At 49.8% G+C, this 18,147-nt stretch overlaps 1 protein-coding gene across 1 annotated transcript in view; it reads left to right on the top strand.

Moving 5' to 3' along the window:
• Positions 1-2,305: 2,305 nt before the first annotated feature.
• LOC146863679 (sialic acid-binding Ig-like lectin 15) overlaps positions 2,306-18,147 on the top strand; it is a 271,091-nt gene continuing 255,249 nt past the window's right edge. The window contains exon 1 of the mRNA XM_085640667.1: positions 2,306-2,445. The gene's annotated coding sequence lies outside the window, so the exon portion shown is untranslated. The remainder of the gene's footprint in view (positions 2,446-18,147) is intronic.

Raw genomic sequence — 18,147 nt, 5'->3', positions numbered from 1 at the left:
GATGGATGGATGGATGGGAGGGGCAAGACATGGGAAGTACGAAAAGGAAGGATGGATGGATGGGTTGTGTGGGAGGGAGGGTGGACGGAGGGATGGATGGATGGATCGATGGGAGGGGCAAGACATGCTGAGCAAGGAAAGGATGGATGGATGGATGAGTTGGGTGGGACAGATCGACGGATGGATGGATGGGAGGGGCAAGACATGGAGAGAACGGAACGGATGGATGGATGGATGGGAGGGGCAAGAAATGGGGAGCACAGAAAGGATGGATGGATGGATGAATGAGAGAGAGAGGCTAGACATGGGGAGCATGGAAAGGATGGATGGATGAATTGATGGATCGGAGGGGCAAGAAAGGGGGAGAATGGAATGGATGGATGGATGGGAGGGGCAAGACATGGGGAGCATGGAAAGGAGGGATAGATGGGAGGTGCAAGTCATGGGGAGCACGGAAAGGATGGATGGATGGATGGGAGGGGCAAGACATGGGGAGAACGGAAAGGATGGCTGGATGGGAGGGGCAAGACATGGAGAGCATGGAAAGGATGGATGGATGGATGGGAGAGGCAAGACATGTGGAGAACAGAAACGATGGATGGATGGATGGAGGGGTGGATGGGAGGGGCAAGACATGGGGAGCAGGGAAAGGATGGATGGATGGGAGGGGCAAGACATGGGGAGCACGGAAAGGATGGATGGATGGATGGATGGGTGGGAGGGGCAAGACATGGGGAGCATGGAAAGGATGGATGGATGGATGGGTAGATGAATGAATGGATGTTGGATGGATGGGAGAGGCAAGACATGTGAAGCATGAAATGGGTGGATGGATGGGAGGGCAAGACATGGGGAGCACGGAAAGTATGGGTGAAGGAAGAGATGGATGTTGGATGGAAGTTGGATGGATGGGAGAGGCAAGACATGGGACGCATGAAATTAATGGATGGATAGATGGATGGATGGATGGATGGATGGATAGATGGATGGATGGATGGATGGATGGATGGATGGATGGATGGGTGGATGGGTGGATGGATGGGAGGGGCAAGACATGGGAAGCATGAAAAGGATAGATGGATTGAAGGATGGGAGGGGCAAGACATGGGAAGCATGAAAAGGATAGATGGATTTGCATTGCTTTCGGAATCTGTAAAGCGCAAACTACTCACCCCTAAGGGTTTCAAGGTGCTGAGGGCCGTCTGGGAGATTAAGTGAGCTACTGCCCAGATTTACACAGTGCTGGGCTGAGCTGCCACCGATGCTGGGGATTGAACCGTGAGCCCTGTGCTCCGGAGTCAGCTGCCCTGGCCGCTGCGCCACACCTCTCCCACTGCTTTGAAGGATGGGAGGGGCAAGACATGGGAATCATGAAAAGAATGGATGGGTGGATGGGTGGTATTTAGAGGGGTATGCAGGGATGAAAGAGAGAGGCAGGAGGATGGATGGATGCATGGAGGGAGGGAGAAGTGAATGGGTGGGTGGATGGGCAGGTTTGAAGTAATATGAACAGATTAAAAGGGAGGTAAGAGGATGGGTGGATGGATGGATGGATGGATGCATGAAGGGAGGAGTGAATGGGTTGGTGGGCGGATGTGTTTAGAGGAGTATGAAGAGATGAAGAGAGAGGCCTGAGGATGGATGGATGGAAAGACAGAGAGAAGACTGTTAAGAAGCAAGGAAGGAAATGGAAGTGGTAGCAAAAAGAACGGGAGGAGAGAAGGAAGGAATATTGAAGGAAGAGAAAAGAATGGAGAGAAGAAAGGAAAGATGAATAAAGAAAGGGGCGAAGGCAGAAACATGACTATGGGAAGTGGGGAGTGTAGCGCTAACCTCTGACGAAGACAAAATTAGTTTCCTTGGCCAATGAGACTTATTTTGCAATCCGGAATTTCCCCACCCCCATGTGCGGAAGGGGTGGAGGGAAAGGGCGCAGGTGAGACCTTTCGGCCAAATTAATACAGATTCGCTTACTTCCTTGGATTTGGGCCCCAAACTTTGGCAGATCCGCGCGCTCTGGGAATGGAAATAAATGTCCCCAGAGCAGGCTCGCCCCAGGGGCGTAACACAGGCCCCCGCAGCCCCCGCGGTGCGGGGGGCCCCCAGCGCTCCAGGGGCCCCCTCACTCAGTCTCAGCAGAGCCATCAAGCAAGCCTCCATTTAATTCACGATTGAAGTTCATTCATAATTAAATGGTGCGCACGGCGGCTGCCTCTCCATAAATTAAATGGTGCGCGCCGCACACGCCACGGCCTCTTCATTATTTAAATTGTGCCGTTTTGGTACCGCGGCCTCTAATTGGTTGATAGTGATGGTGCGCACGCGCACGCTGGGGCCCCGGCCGGGCGGGCCACAAGGGACTTTCACTTCTTGCCGTGCCTCCGGACCCTGAAGATTACATCGCGCCCATCCTAGATCCGAGAGAAGTGGAGAAGAGCTGGTGTGGTAAGTGGAGAGTCCTGCACTGCAGGATGCCTCGCATAGCTTTATGGTACTCCGGCACCTGAAGATTACGTTGCGGCCCCTCCTCGGGCCAAGAGAAGTAGAGAAGATTGCGTGGGTGAGGCAAGTGGAGGGACCCGCAATGCGGGAGGTCTCCTGTGGCTTTATGGTGCTCCAGCAGCACCTGAAGATTACGTTGCGGCCCCTGCTCGGGCCGAGAGAAGTAGAGGCGAGCTGGTGCGGCAAGTGGGGGTTCTGGTAAACCTGTTAAAGCCTGTTTGGAAACTTTTTATAAAAACACATATATTGAAATCTACTGAATGGATTTAAACTGCGCACAGAAAAGCCCACTTTCGGAGTAAAGTTCAATTTCATGCCACGTTTGGTGTCAATTCGTTCAGTGACTTGGTCCATAGGCATAAGTAAAATTCCCTACGTGAGCTAAAATGGAAAACACAACTTTCTTCAACCGCCCCTTAACTGTTATTGAACCCTCCCATCCCTTATCATGGATCTATACATAAATTGGCATGCCGGACTTTAGCTGACTATTCAAGCAACTGCTAACTCTGGTGCAAATCCGTCCAACGGATTAAAAGTTATAGACCGATTTTAAAGCATGCTTTTTTAAAGGAAAATGCAGGGTGACTGCCACTGTGTGATATAATGGACTGGCACACATGCAATTGTACTGCTGATTATCGAGACTCAGGATATCGAGATACAATAACATCCAGGACAAAATGTGGAACACCAAAATAGCAAATGGTGAGTGCATATAGAGGAAGTTTAGATACACTATTCCCAACTCCACATCTGTGTACCTTGTACTGCGCAGGTACTTATATGTGGAGTTAGGTATAGAAAATCTAGACTTACTTGCCATTCGGTGTTTTGGATTCGATATTCTGCCCTCGATGTTTATATACTTCCATATTCCAGGGGCATAACACAGGCCCCCGCAGCCCCCGCCGTGTGGTGGAGCCCCTGCGCTCCAGGGGCCCCCTCACTCCATCTCAGCAGAGCCATCGAGCAAGCCTCAAGTCTGTGCGCGCATGATTGAAGTTCTATCATTAATTAAATGGTGCGCACGGCGGCGTCCTCCCCATAAATTAAATGGTGCGCGCCGCGCATGCCACGGCCAGCCGCATGGCCTCTTCATTATTTAAATGGTGCCGTTTTGGTACCGCGGCCTCTAATTGGTTGGTAATGGTGGTGCGCACACCCGGGCCCCGGCTGGGCGGGGCCACAAGGGACTTTCACTTCTTGCTGTGCGTGGGATGATGAATTCAACTGTGGAAGACTAAAAGTGGAAATGAAACAAAAGCGGACCTGGGGGGCCCCTGGCTGGAATTGCTGCCGCTTCACAGGTAAGACTGTGGCTGTGGCTGATGTATCGCTTTCAACACCTACAGCTGGCTGCAATTTCCGTCTCCTGCTACTGTTATGTACAACTGTTGCTGCTGTGCTTGCTGTTAGTCTTTCTATCCTCTGTGATGTCTGTTGTTTTTTTCCCTGTCGATCTAACTTAATGCAAGTTGCTACTGCCCTTTCACCCCTTACCACTGATTTGTCCTAATTCGAGGGGCGGAGTCATGGTACAACTATGGACATTTTCATGGTTATCTATTGTCACTGTGAAACATGCAGGCCCTGGAAATGAAAATAGATATATTCTCCTGGAACCCATCGATTAGAAGGGGGTGGGGGTGTGAGGGGTAAAAGGCGTCCAAATCTGGGGGCTGGGGGGGGGGGGGGGTTAGGAGTGGAGTTCTGCCCCTATGTACTCACTATTTTTTAAACCTCTGCCCCAAAAGAAATTGAGACCAAGGAAAAATGCAACAGTGAAGCAGTTCAGGCTACTTAATTGATCACATGCAGATTTTATTTTAAGGTAGTTTATGGTGTTAAGGCACCTGCTGCAGGTATCTACTTGTATCCGGCAAGTATCCAAGTATAATACTAGTAAGATCACTCAGGTGGATTAAAAACTTGCAGTGTGTAACCTGCTGGTGATAAGTCTGAATCGTACAATTCTTGTTGGGTTAATGTGTTCCTTCCTGCATAGTAATGTGCGTAACGTATAGCTCAGAGCTTCCTATGGTCTTCTCCTAGCTCAGTGCACTAATGTATGTGCTGCAGAGAACCTTGCACAAGTTGTCAGTCATAATTTCCAGTATTGGATAAAATAGCCCAGTGGGTCATGGTTGTGTTGCAAAGATACTGAATACCGCCTGATTTGTATACTGAGCTGCTGGGGTCACTGGAATGTAAAATGCAGGTCTGCTCTAGTATGGATGGGTGATGGAAATGGAATAGAGTGATTTCAGATAGGCCGATCAGTCATGTTGTGGCAGGGCACTGTTTCATGTGTCACTCCAGAGATGCAAGCTTGACACAGTTTTTAGTCACTATCCAACAGCACCTTGCACAGCCTTAGGCCATCCCTTTGAGAGCCTTCAGCGCGTGAAAGGGGCTAGGGATGCAAACATGCAGACACTGGTAAAAATGATCCCTCTCCGCACAGCGAGAATAGGGAAAATGTACACCTTCAAAAGTTGCAAAAGTTTTACTCTGGGTTTAAGTGGGATGAAAAAACTGGGGAGGGTCTCCCAAAGGGTCATGGCCACTGTAATTAATGTAAATCTGTGCTTAGCATAGTATGCCGCCCAACTTGTATTTTGCTGTTTCTGTCTTTGCATCCAGATATATGAAACAACAACAAGTAACATCATACCTACAACATGTCAGGACTATTGGCTGTGTCAATGGTTGTTAGTGCATACGCTAAATAAGCAGCAACTATGACTTGTATATAATAATGAAAAAGCTTCTAGTTGAAGCCTTGGTGACACCACCACAATGTTGCTGATCCTGAGTTTCAAAAAGAGAAGCAAAACCCAGAGAGAAAATGACTCTCTTTAAAGGATTTACCTTCTCCTTCAAAGCTCACCTGGCAAGATGTCATGCCGTAACTTCTCCACTAGTGAGCAGTGTGAGTATGCACACATCGATGTGCCCGCTGTCACTGCAGTCCGGAAAAAAACGGACGGCCTGTGCCAGGGCACAAAAAGAGCCAGATAGAGACCCGTTTTGGGGCCCCCTTTAAAAAACTGCTGGTGCTCAGCACCGGTGAGACCCGGTCCACTTAAAGCCCTGGTTTTACTCATGTCACCAACAGCAACTGATGTTCCGGTTGTAATTTCGACCATTTACCGTAAATCTACAGCAGTACGTCTTGTCCCTGCCATGAAAAGGCTGCTGCTGATGCCACCATCTGACTTAATGGGCCAGGAGTATTGCAATTACTAATCTAGACCTATATTCATTATGCTATTATCTGTAAACCACATAGAGAGCTATATTTTTCTTATGGCAAGGTCTGTGCTATATAGGTGAACCCAGTAGTAGAAGTCTAAACAGTTGCCAACATGGTATCACAATCCACATGTTATAGGTTGCTGGGCAAACCATAACTCATCCTCCCACCACTCACTGATCTTGACTGCACACAAGACATGACCAATAACATCTCGAGTTGCATTATCAAGGGCATCACTGATACCATCAATAACAACAATATTGTGAACACAAGATTAATGGCTCTCGCTCATAACAATACACATGTTAAACAATTTTTTCAAGGCACAGTTTGAGAGTTTTGGTCCACCAACACCTCTTACAGATAACATAACTTGTATTTGTAAAAGCGCACGTTCACGCGGAGGCATCTTGGTGCTGAATAACAGATGTTTATTGTTACCCAACTCAGTGGTACGCATTTTATTGAACTCCGATGGATGAAGGGCTGTGTGGACCCGCCAGGATTTGAACCTGTGACCATGAGGTCAAACACAGGGCCCTGTAGTGGATGCATTAGACCACTGAGACACCAAATGCTCCCGACGATAGAGACTGTGTAGTTGCACACAATATGGTTTCTGTACATTGTTTTTAACTTTGGAGCCACACCCATCAGTCCAACTGCACCATTTACTTAGACAACAGACTTTAAGAATATCTTGCACTGTTTTAAAGACTCTGAACAGCTCGTAGTCACAACCCTAAGCCACACTTAGTCTTCGATCCCTCTTCGCCAGCTTTAAACCACACCAGGTGTAGAGTTTTCTGGCTCCCATAATATACTCAATGTGTGGATTTTTGTGACACGTTGTTTGCACCTGATGTGCCACTAGCTAGTACAGTGCTCTCAGGGCTTATTACTTGAAATATACAGGATGCATTTATCTCTCCAGATCATATACATAGTGGGTGGCGGGGTGGTAATCAGAATTATTAGATAATTTGGACTGGAATCAGGGAGGGCATCATGGTGGGGCCCGGCCGGCAATAAAAGTACAACGAACATAGTGTGTCTTATGCTGCGCGGCCTCACCTCCCTGTCTGTTCTTTGGCTTCTTAGCCTCGCTTGATCACCTCATCATTCGACTGCTACCAGAAGGCTCCAGTCTTTGCAGCTATTTGTCTCCGTGTGGGAGAGTGCAGTGTGTGCTGCTATGCCTGTGACACGCGCACAGTCGAGAAAGGTACTGAGAAAAGAACCACTTCGCTATGGTAACTTTCAAAACTAAAATATTCCAGGTCAGTACATCCTGTCCATGGGTTCCACGTCGAAAGTAAACTAATTTGGGCCTTAAGTATATTTCACACATTTAATATGTGAAAGGAGGAGTACTCGTGACAACGACTTCGTCGATACAGCCAGCGCTACGGAGCACGCACAACATTTATTCAAAGACTAAAGAAAGACCACTTAGGGTAGAGGGGCACAATGTTTAAACTGGCGGGTCCTTCACAGTTAATGATGCTTCTCAAGAGCAGGGTGTACCGTGGGCTCGGCCAGGGCGTGGGGTGAAAGGGCTAATACTGAATCCGCCCCCTATGGACAGGTGGCATGGATGTCGTGGGGGTTCAGTGGTGATGGCGAAGGTCTTTGCTTCAGACCCGAGGGTCCCTCACACACAGCAGTATGTGGGGATCTGGCCCTGTCTGCACTGGCTGCATAGCCAAGGAGAGATGGGCAGACTCTGGGTGGGCTCCATTGCAGCAGGGCAGGTGGTCAGTGGCTGCAGAGCCAAGGAGAGGTCGGCTCACTCTGGGTGGGCTCCATTGCAGCAAGGCAGGTGGGCCGTTTCTGTGCTGGGTGCAGAGCTCCAGGGGAGGTGGGCAGTGTCTGTGTTGCCTGCAGAGCCCCAGGGGAGGTGGGCAGTGTCTGTGCTGGGTGCAGAGCCCCAGGGGAGGTGGGCAGTGTCTGTGTTGCCTGCAGAGCCTCAGGGGAGGTGGGCAGTGTCTGTGTTGCCTGCAGAGCCCCAGGGGAGGTGGGCAGTGTCTATGCTGGGTGCAGAGCCTCAGGGGAGGTGGGCAGTGTCTGTGTTGCCTGCAGAGCCCCAGGGGAGGTGGGCAGTGTCTGTGTTGCCTGCAGAGCCCCAGGGGAGGTGGGCAGTGTCTGTGTTGCCTGCAGAGCCTATTGGGAGGTGGGCAGGGTCTGTGTTGCCTGCAGAGCCCCAGGGGATTTGGGCAGTGTCTATGCTGGGTGCAGAGCCCCAGGAGAGGTGGGCAGTGTCTGTGCTGCCTGCAGAGCCCCAGAGCCCCAGGGGAGATGGGCAGTGTCTGTGCTGGGTGCAGAGCCCCATGGGAGGTGGGCAGTGTCTGTGTTGCCTGCGGAGCCCCAGGGGAGGTGGGCAGTGTCTGTGCTGGGTGCAGAGCCCCAGGGGAGGTGGGCAGTGTCTGTGTTGCCTGCAGAGCCCCAGGGGAGGTGGGCGGTACACTATACTAAGCACAGATTTTTAGCTTAGGTGTTTTTAGCCACTTCCGTCCGTAATTACATCGAACACACACTTTGGAGAGACCCCCCATATTTTTCATCCCACTAAAAGCCCCAGAAACAACACCATGTCACTGTCACCTCATGGCCTGGCACTGTGCATCATGCATGACTCATGACAAATTTCCAGATTGCCTATGTGTAGAGGCATAGTGAAACCTCCTCCACCGAACCCCGCCCCTTGCTTTAGGGACTACGGCGAAGTCCTTGATGGGCCTCTACTGTCTGCCACTCTGCAGACAAAGGCTCAGCTCATAATTAATATGAAAAGGTGGACAAGTGAGTAGGTGAAGGGATGGGTGGATGGCTAGTGAAAGGGTGAATGGATGAATGAAAGGTTGAATAGATGGATAGTGAGAGGATGGATGGATGGATGGATGAGTGAGTGGAAGGATAGATGGATGAGAGAAAAGGTAAATAGATGGATGTATGGGTGGAAGGTAGATGGATGGGTTAAATGGTTGATGGATGAGTGAAAGGATGGATGGATGAGTGAAAGGATGGATGGATGAGTGAAAGGATGGATGGATGAGTGAAATGATGAATTGATAAGTGAAAGGGTGAATGGATGGATGAGTGAGTGAGTGAAAGGGAGGGTAGATGGATAAAAGGATGGATAGATAAGTGAAAGGGAGGGTAGATGGACAAAAGGATGGATAGATGAGTGAAGGAGTGAAAGGATAGATGGATGAGAGAAAGGATGGATGAGTGATAGGGTCAATGGATGGATTGATGAGTGGATGAGTAGATGGATGGGTGGAAGGAAGGATGGCTAAGTGAAAGAGTTGATGGAGAGAGAAAAGGAGGATGGATGGATGACTGAAAGGGTGAATGGGTGGAAGGATGAGGGACTGGGTGGTTGGATGGGTGGAAGAGTGGATGGATGAGTGTACAGATGGATAGGGTGAAAGGGTGGATGGATGGATAATGAATGGATGAGTGAAAGGGTGGATGGAGGGATGGACGAGTGAATTGATAGATGGAAGGATACATGATGGATAGGTTTGCAAATGGTTGAATATGTTTGGGATATGGATGGGCTTACTTATATACTATTGCACGACCTCCTCTGATGGGTCTGTAAAACGTGCCTTTTGTTCCAAAGTTATGTCCTGAATTTTGACCTCCTGTCCTGAATTTTGACCCGTGGTAGGGCAAAGTGGTAGGTGGTGGGCTGGGCTGCCGGGGGGTGGGGGGCCCCCTCCATGTGCTTTGCAGGGGGGCCCCCTCAAGTTTCGTTACGCCACTGGCTCGCCCTGTGCGGGATCCACGGGGACGGCTGTCGGTGAAGAGAGCTGGTCACAGAAGAGGCCTGTTTGCCTCCAGCTGCAAAGTGCGATAGGAGGAGGGCCTCTGCCTAAGAACAAAGCGCCTGCACAGCAGAATCCAGAGTGTAGCTCCTCGTGTCCCTCTGCCTGCTCGCGAGGGCTTCTTTGAGCTCAGACTCGGTTCTCAGGACTATGACTTATCCCTGAACCAACTGTGGCGGGTGAGCCCGCTGGTAAATGCGGCCTACTCTGGGTCCCCAAACAAACTGCACACACACTCAGAGTGCCAGTGTGGGCAAAGACCCCGAGCGGTCTTTTGCCCGTTGATTTATCTCCTCGGGACGAGCCCGCCCTGAGGAGTGCTACAATTGCAACATTGCCCGGGAGAGCCCGGATGGCTCTCTACATCCCTCCTTTTCTTTAGCGACCACCAACGGCATTAGCCTCATGACGAGGTAGGACACATACGAAGGCTCAGAGCAGTTGGCTGGGTGCAGGGTTCGGCCGGAGACCATACTTCTGGCTGGAGCTATACCCTGCTTCGGCTGGGCTGCAGGTGACAGGATTGCTCAGAAGGTTCTGGCATCATGAACCGGCATTGGGAGTTGCTCCGCCAGTCCTTGCAAATTCTTCACTTCCACCAGGTGTTACAGGAAGTGGTGTGTAGTCACCCAAGGAGTCTGCTTCTGTCTCCGGGTTCGTTGCCCTGTCTTGACTAGGGTGGGGCCTGGGCACCTTCTTGAACCATGATATGTTCTGGTCACGGTTCACGTGCCCCTCTGAGTGGAGACCATGGTCCCTCGGTTATCGACAACTCTCCACACCTCAGACTCATAGGGTGTCTGAATTTCCAACCAGGGTGCCTGTCTTTCACCACCGCATAGCTGCCCACACACAGGGATGGTGCCTTGGCACCTCGGGCAAGGCTTGCCTTCCTATTGGTGGTTTCCCTCCAGGTTGGCTCAGCCGCGCTATCCCTTTCGGCGGGGCATCAAGCAGGTTCTGTCGGGATGCTGTCCCGTGGAGCATGCTTGAAGAGCTAATGCGATGGAGCACCATGGGTGGTGCTATGAGGTGTCTGGTGATATGCGTCCAGGAACTGCTGGAGCGAAGTCTCTGCCTCCTCTCCCCAGTCCAATTCGCAAAGCTTGGTTGATTGTCATCATAAAGCGATCAACCTCGCCATTTGCCTGGGGCCATTGTGGAGTAATTTTCCGGTGTTGAATGGCCTTTCACACCAGATACTCATCTCGTCTGGGAGGACCAGTAACGCTAAGGTCTTGTCAAGGACAGCTTGGACCTTGGAGCGTGAGTCCATCACAACCAGGGTACTGCGGTCATCAGGGAAGCTCCCGAAGTTGATACTCACTTTGGACCACAGTGTTTCACAGGGCTTATCTGCGATGACTGGAATCAGAGCTGCGTCGCCTCCCGTGATTGTCCAGGAGTGACATCCCCGAATATTCTCCTTGATGAGAGAATCCATACCGGGAAACCACACTTTATTGCAGAAGCGTACCTTGGTTTTCACCATTCCTTGGTGTCTGACGTGTGCCAAATTTACGACCTAGCTTTGTAGCCTGTTGGGGACTATGATAGCAGGCCCACGTAGTACTATTCCAGTGTCGTTGCTGCTACAATTTCTTCCAGCGTCAACCTATTGGGGCATGCTTCTTGTGTTACCATCCTTCATGTGTGCTTCATGTACTCTTCATCCATCGATGACTGTTGCAAGTCTGTCGCTGTAGGATGGCGCAACAGTTAGTCAGCCGGATTATTGGCTCCAGGGCGAAATATGACCTCGAACCGGTGTGCTTGAAGTTGGACCACCCACCGTTCTATGCTGGAGGGAGCCAGACTGGATGTCCTGGAAAATATGGGAATCAGCAGCTTGTGGTCTGTCACCAACCGAAACTTGTGCCCATAGAGGTACAGATGGAAATGCTGGCATGTCCACTTGATGGCCAGGTCTTCCCTCTCGATCTGGGTGTATCTCATCTCGGTCTCTGATAGTGTCCAGCTGGTATATGCAATGGGCGCCCACTCTTTTCCTTCATACTTCTTGAGAAGAACCGCTCCTAGGCCGACCAGACTTGCATCAAAGACCATTTCGGGTCACCTCCCTGGGAGAAAATACGACATGACTGTTTTATCCATCACTGCAGTCTCGATGGCCTGGAACAATGTATTCGCTTTCAGGGCCCACTCCCAGGCAGCCCCGCTGCGCATGAGGTCACGCAGTGGCTCTGACAGGGAGGCTAGGTTTTTTATGAACCAGCCACAGTACGTGGCCATTGCCAAGAAGCTGTGAATCTAGGTCGGGGTGGTGGGTGTCTGGGCCATTTGTATTGCGGTTGTCTTCCTTGGGTCCACCTGGAGCCCTTCCCGTGAGAAGATGTACCCAAAGAGGTCGACTGACTCCTGATAAAATAAGCCCTTTGCCTTGTAAAGGGTCAGGCCACTGAATGCCAGCCGTTGGAGGGTGTCCCTCAGATGCATGTGATGCTCTTCTAGGGTTTTCAAAAACACCATAATGTCATCACTGAGAATGATGACGCCCTGCAGACCCGACAGGGTCTCCCTGATGGCAGTCTGGAACACCTCGGCTGCAGACGACACTCCAAAGCTTAGCCGCTTGTTCCTCCGGATACCCACGTGGGTGGAAAACATGGTGATGCATCTGCTCTCGGGGGCGAGCTCCAGTTGATGGTATCCTGCATTTAGGTCTAGCTTGGAGAGCCACTTTGCCCCGTTGAGGTCAGCCACGATGTCGTTCATAGTGGGTGTTAAGTGTCGTTCTCTCTTCACAGCCTGGTTGGGGAGGCGCATGTTGATACACAGCCGGATGCCCCAGGGGTGTTTGGGCTTTGGAGAAATGACTAGAGGTGACACCCATGGGGTCTGGCCGGATACTTTCTCACTGACGCCCAGATCATCGAGTTTCCTTAACTCTTCCTCCACCTGTGGATGTAGGTGGAAGGGCACTCTCCTGTGTCCCAGTGCGTTAGGCTTGATTGATGAGTCAATGTGCAGTTTGAACTGATAGCCTTTGAGTTTTCCCAGGCCCTCGAATACCTGTGGGAACTCCCGTAGGATGGCGTTGGCATGGGAATCATGCACCTGATTGGTAAAGAGGACCAGGGTCAGATCTTCTGCCATGTGGCAACTGAGGATGGTGCCTTTTTTTCCTTCCTTCACGTGGAACTTTACCCATGTTGTTTGCTTGACGCTGGCCACTTCTACTTCTATCATCCCCCTCAGGGGGAGCGGGTGGGTCCTTCCATAGGTGTATATCTTCGCATTTGTGGGAAAGAGAGGGGGGCATGGTGTGAGGCGTTCATATTGCACGAGTCCATGACATTCACTGATACCCTGGTGTCGATGAGTGCTTGCACTATAGAGCCAGCCACTTAGACAGGGCACATGAGGTGTGGTCGCCGTCGTCGGTCTGCTCGGCCTGCAAAGGAAATCATGAACACGTCATTGTCGTCTACTTCCGTGTTGAGCTCAGACCCAGGTATCTTGTCGTCCCCTCGGGCAAAATGGCCATCCATTGATAGTTGCTTGATTTTGGGTGTGGAACCACGTGGCCTGGCGAAGGTTGACTGAGATTTTCCGCTCCTGCATACCCTGGTGAAGTGATTCTGTTTTCCACACTGGGACCAGACCTTTCCTCTCGTGCTGCAGGGGCCCTTCATTGGGTGTTCGGCCGGCAGTTTCAAAAAGGTCTCCCTGTCGGTGTCTTCGTGGAGGTTCGGACCAGGTTTGGTCGTCTTTGAATGGCCTCGACTCTTTCCTCCTTGACGTGGACAGGCCGGGAATTGTATGACGTGGCAGCATTCCTGTTGCGAGCCACTTTCATTTAATTCGCTCAGGAATTTGACAGTTTGTGAGACCTGGCCAGTATGAGGATGTCGTCTAGTGATATCCCGGGATGGCAAAGAATTAGCCGCCGTAATAACATCGACCGACACCCTTGGATAATCTGTGCCCTTCTTACCTCTCTCCGGTCTGGGAAAGTGCACCAGCTCACCAGTCGTCTCAGGTGGGCATAAAGCATGTCGATCGATTCTGTCTCAGATTGCTTGGCCTGTCTTAGCTTGAAGAGCTCGAAATACGGTTTAATTTCGAGGGTCGAAGTGCCGGTCCAGGGCCGCCACCGTAGTGTCCAAATCGTTCTCATTTCCCGTGTTCGGGAAGGTTTCAAAGAGGTTGTACAGTTCTCCGACCCTCTAGTGCATGAGCAGTGATCTCTTGACTGCCCTATCAGTCTCTCTCATGCCCTTAAAGTAGTGGTTGAGGTGCCCAATCCACAATATGCAGCGGAGGCTGCCGTCGCTGGGTCAGTGAGTTCGCTGAACGGTGGGAGCGGGGTCATTGCGGCATGGCAGTGGTGCTGGGGTGACGCGGCTGCACCTGCTTGTGGGCCATCTGCGCCTGCTTGCTGTGCTCTTGGTGGCTATCTTTCTGGTAGGGTCTTGCTGCCTTCCCTCCTTGTGATGATCTACCTGGGTGCTCCACTCTCCACCGGTATCCCTGTGTGTGTGTCCTTGTAACTCTCTCAAGAGGGATTGCAATTGCGTTGGTGGGGGCCATTGGGATGATGGGGGCCCTCCAGTGTCCAACCCCTGTGTGGTTGTGAGGTACACAACTGAGACGCTGTCTGTCTATTTCCTGTTGGGGTTTGTTCACCACCTTGATAAAGTTTGTTTTCCTTTTGAATTTGTCTTTTTTTTCCACTTGTTTGTGTTTTTTATTTCGTTGTTCAGCTTGTGCCTGCAGGAAAGGGGGCCTCATGAGGCGCAGTGCACTCACCTTGATAAGGAGGTGGTTGTGCTTTGCTGCATGTTGCAGGCCTCCCACGCCTGGTGCGTCTATGAGAAAGAGGCGGGGCCGCCGCCTGTGGTGCAGTAGCTGGTGGTGCAGAAAATATGGCGCCAGGGCGACAAGAACAGCCTCCGGCAGTCTCAGCCGGGTCCAGGGCCACGAAGAGGTCACCGCAGGAGGCAGGGAACCACCTCCGCCGAGGAGGAGTAGGAGTGCGGCAGCAGCTGGGTGTCAAATCGCGTGGCTTCACGGGCTGGCTGGGAGCCCGACGGGCGATACAGGCTAAGGCAGGTGAACCGGCATGGCGCAGGTCCAGTACCGGCCTTATCGCCAGTGTAGCGGGTGCACCCGCTAGTGAATGCGGCCTACCCTGGGTCCCCAAACAAACTGCACACTCACTCAGAGTGCCAGTTTGGGCAAAGACCCCGAGCTGTCTTTCGCCCGTTTATTTATCTCCTCGGTGCGAGCCCGCCCTGAGCCGTACTACAATTGCAGCATTGTCTGGTAGGTTCCGGATGGCTCGCTACACCAACGGGGCAGAGCCAGCAGTGCCCACAAGAGAGCCATAAGATCTCTCCTGTGTGAGGGCTGAAGGCTCTGGAGGCCTTTCCCTTGAATGGATTAATGCAGAAGGCAAACTTCCCTGCCTGACCAATCTTCCAGGGTATCCTCAAAGCACAGCAGATACTTCGGTGATGGCTTCACTGGAAGGAATTGGAGCAGCTCCGTCTGGCATTCGCCCTTGGACCAGTCTCCCCCAGTCACTGAAGGGGGGTGGCAGAAGCTGCTGGAGGGTGTTCATCATTTAATTTGATTTGACCAAGGTTTATCATTTGTAATAAATGCCCGAAGGAGCTGTAGTCAGGGTAGTCTGATTCATCCCCAAGCACCTTATACGGTTTACAAGAAATGCTACGGAGTCTCCCTATAAAGGAAACAACAAAGGGCCCAATGTGCAAGGTTTTTTGCTTTCGTAAATGGTCCAATTTGCAGAATCAGGCAGTTTCCGTCCGCAAAAACAACTTTTTTGTACATACTTATGCTATTTTGAAATTCAGTAATCTGTTATCTAATCTAATTAAAAAATAGGTTTGCAAGTTGGTATTAAGAAGGGGCGTGTTAAGGGCGTCCCTTCCTAATATCAAGTCGCAGGGGGATGTATTAATGTTTTGCAACCAGAATGCTCCCCCTTCTACTTTGTGAATGTGGTCACCAACATGTTTTAAGAGCAGGCAGTGGTCTCACAGACCAATTTCCACTCTTAAAAAATGAAAAGGAATCTTTTCATTTTTCTTTTTTTGAATGGATCTCGTTTTCCCTTAAGGAAAACGGACTGCATTTAAAAAGAAAATGCCTTATTCAAAAAGCAGTCACAGACATGGTGTTCTGCTGACCCCAGAAGGCCACCGTCCCTGAGATTACTGGCCATTCCCAATGCGTCACAAATTGCCACCTGCTTCATGAATAGAGACGAGGCAGGTCTCAAAAAGTGACGTTGCGGTGGCGATAGGGGCTTGATAATATGCCCCTGGGTGTCTTCAGCATCATCAGGACAATGTGGCGATGGTCTGCCAGCCTCCAGCCTGCCTGTCGTGTGGCGAAGAACCCATGCAGTGGTGAAGGACAGAGCTCTCGTTTGATGTCTACAGTAAACTGGTATCATACACTGCAGCGCCAGCGTTGTTGTTAACGTTCACGTAGAACCAGTGTCATTGACTGTAAAGTAGAGCGCCTGGCTTTACTCGGAGCGCAAACGTTGAGCGAGGCATCAGCCATATTTATGCTGCAATTAAATCATTTTGCGGCACAAGCACAGTTCAGCGCGTGTAATTACCAATGCATATAATAACACAATGGGGTGACCCTGTGTCCCTAGGAACCTGGGTATTTAACGTATAAAGAACAATGGTTCCCTTGGGTAGAAACAATGCGTATTGTAGTTAGCCGTAGTTACTTCAGCATAAAATATAATACATTTCTGAAAGCAAAAATATTTCTTGAACAAAAGGGGAAAGAGGAACAAGAACACAGAGAAAGGATTTTCATTGATTTATGTATCAGAATTGATAACATTCGGTAAACAGAAACACATTGCAGAATTTTATACTTCCAAATTCATACGGTGATACAAAAAAGTGAGATAGTGGTGCTCAGTGGTGATATAAATACATAGTGCAGTGAGGGTGGGAGGATGTGGTTTGTTTTTGAAAGGCCAGATTCAAAATGCAGTAACAAGTAAGTTAAACAAATTAAATAGTTGGTAACAACTATGTCCTGCAATCTGTGCCACAATAGATCGTCGACGTTTCAACCCTATGGGCGCTTGGTGGAGTGTCACAAGCGGGTCTTCATCAGGACTGTGGAGGAGGAGGCCTCTGGGAAGGAGTATTATAATAAAGAGTGTTCAAGTTCCTAATATTTAACAGTAATTAAATTAAGAATTGAGTTGAATTACATAAACTCACCCTAGGATTTCAAGGGCGGTCTAGGCAAATTGATTGGAGGGGTATGGTTATTCTAACACGATGTCTGTGAAGTAGAAAGGTATTATAAGTGCTGACTCAGATGTGAGTAAAACACAATTGTATGGAATAAATCTAAAATCTTACCAACTGTGAAATGAATTGCACAGAAGATCTAAAGGAAAACAAAATGAGGGGAAATTAATCACTAAACCAGGAGAGTGATTTTGAAAAAAAGGTATAGTCAGGGGGCAATGGTAAAACTCACCAAAGAATGATTGTGTTCTTGGGCTGGTAACACGGAGTCCTCACGAAACACTGCTTCCTGGTTGTGGAGCAAGTGAGAAATGAGCTCTTAAATACTCTAGGACAAGGCTCCAGCTCGGAGCTTAATGATGATTGACAAGTGTGTTCAAAGGAGGCATCACAAGGCCTCACTGGCAAGTCAAAAGGCTGCAGCTGAACTGTAGCTAAAAAACAATCAATTATCTGCTGCCATGTAAATGCGTGCAAAAGCAGTGAAGGACAAAATTAAGAATTATGTAGTCAAACCCGAAATTCGCTGGCGCAAATAATGGGTTGGGTAAAGTATTCATAGTAATAAAACATTTCGTGGTTAACAGCGGTTTGTTACTCACCATGTACAACAGACGGATTATGCAAGTCTCTCTGCTTGCTGGACATGTCTTGGAATTATACCCTATTCCTCCATTCCCCATCTTAAAGATTTGTACACTGATAATATAGAGCAGAGGACCTTTGTCTTACAACCTACTGAACCCTTTTATTGCATTTTATGCAGCCATGCCAGATTCTATTAATTGCCGTCCCCTCCTCACCATCCCACACACACACGCACACACACACAAACGCCACTAGTTCTCTTTCGTCTTAACTCGGGACAATAGAAAACAATAAATGCAGCAAAAAAATCACAGATCTGTCCTTCTTCAGATCCTGCTGGAAAATGAAGCCCAGCTAACCCCCTTTTCATTTTAAGGTTTGGCCAGAGACAGCTATAGCTGTCTTATCAGCCTTATGAAATTTAAATACATCCATAAATAAAAAATACTTATGTAGAGGGGAATTTTATTCAACCGTATTTATACATGGCTCTGTTCAGCTATCATTCACATTTCGCTTCCACTCACCACAACAAACAGCATGGAGTAAAGCGTCAGCCCATTAAGGCAACTAACCACCTTGCACTGTGAGTGAAGACATTTTTCCTAATCACACGGGCAAATTTGCTTTAAAAGGTGCACTTCATTGCCAGGCTGGTAGGCCAGTACTTACTTTGGCA

Source organism: Triturus cristatus, chromosome 2_1, assembly GCF_964204655.1.
Source record: "Triturus cristatus chromosome 2_1, aTriCri1.1, whole genome shotgun sequence".
NCBI lineage: Eukaryota > Metazoa > Chordata > Amphibia > Caudata > Salamandridae > Triturus > Triturus cristatus.
The sequence above is the reverse complement of the archived record's forward strand: the minus strand, read 5'-3'. Positions and strand labels throughout refer to the sequence as shown.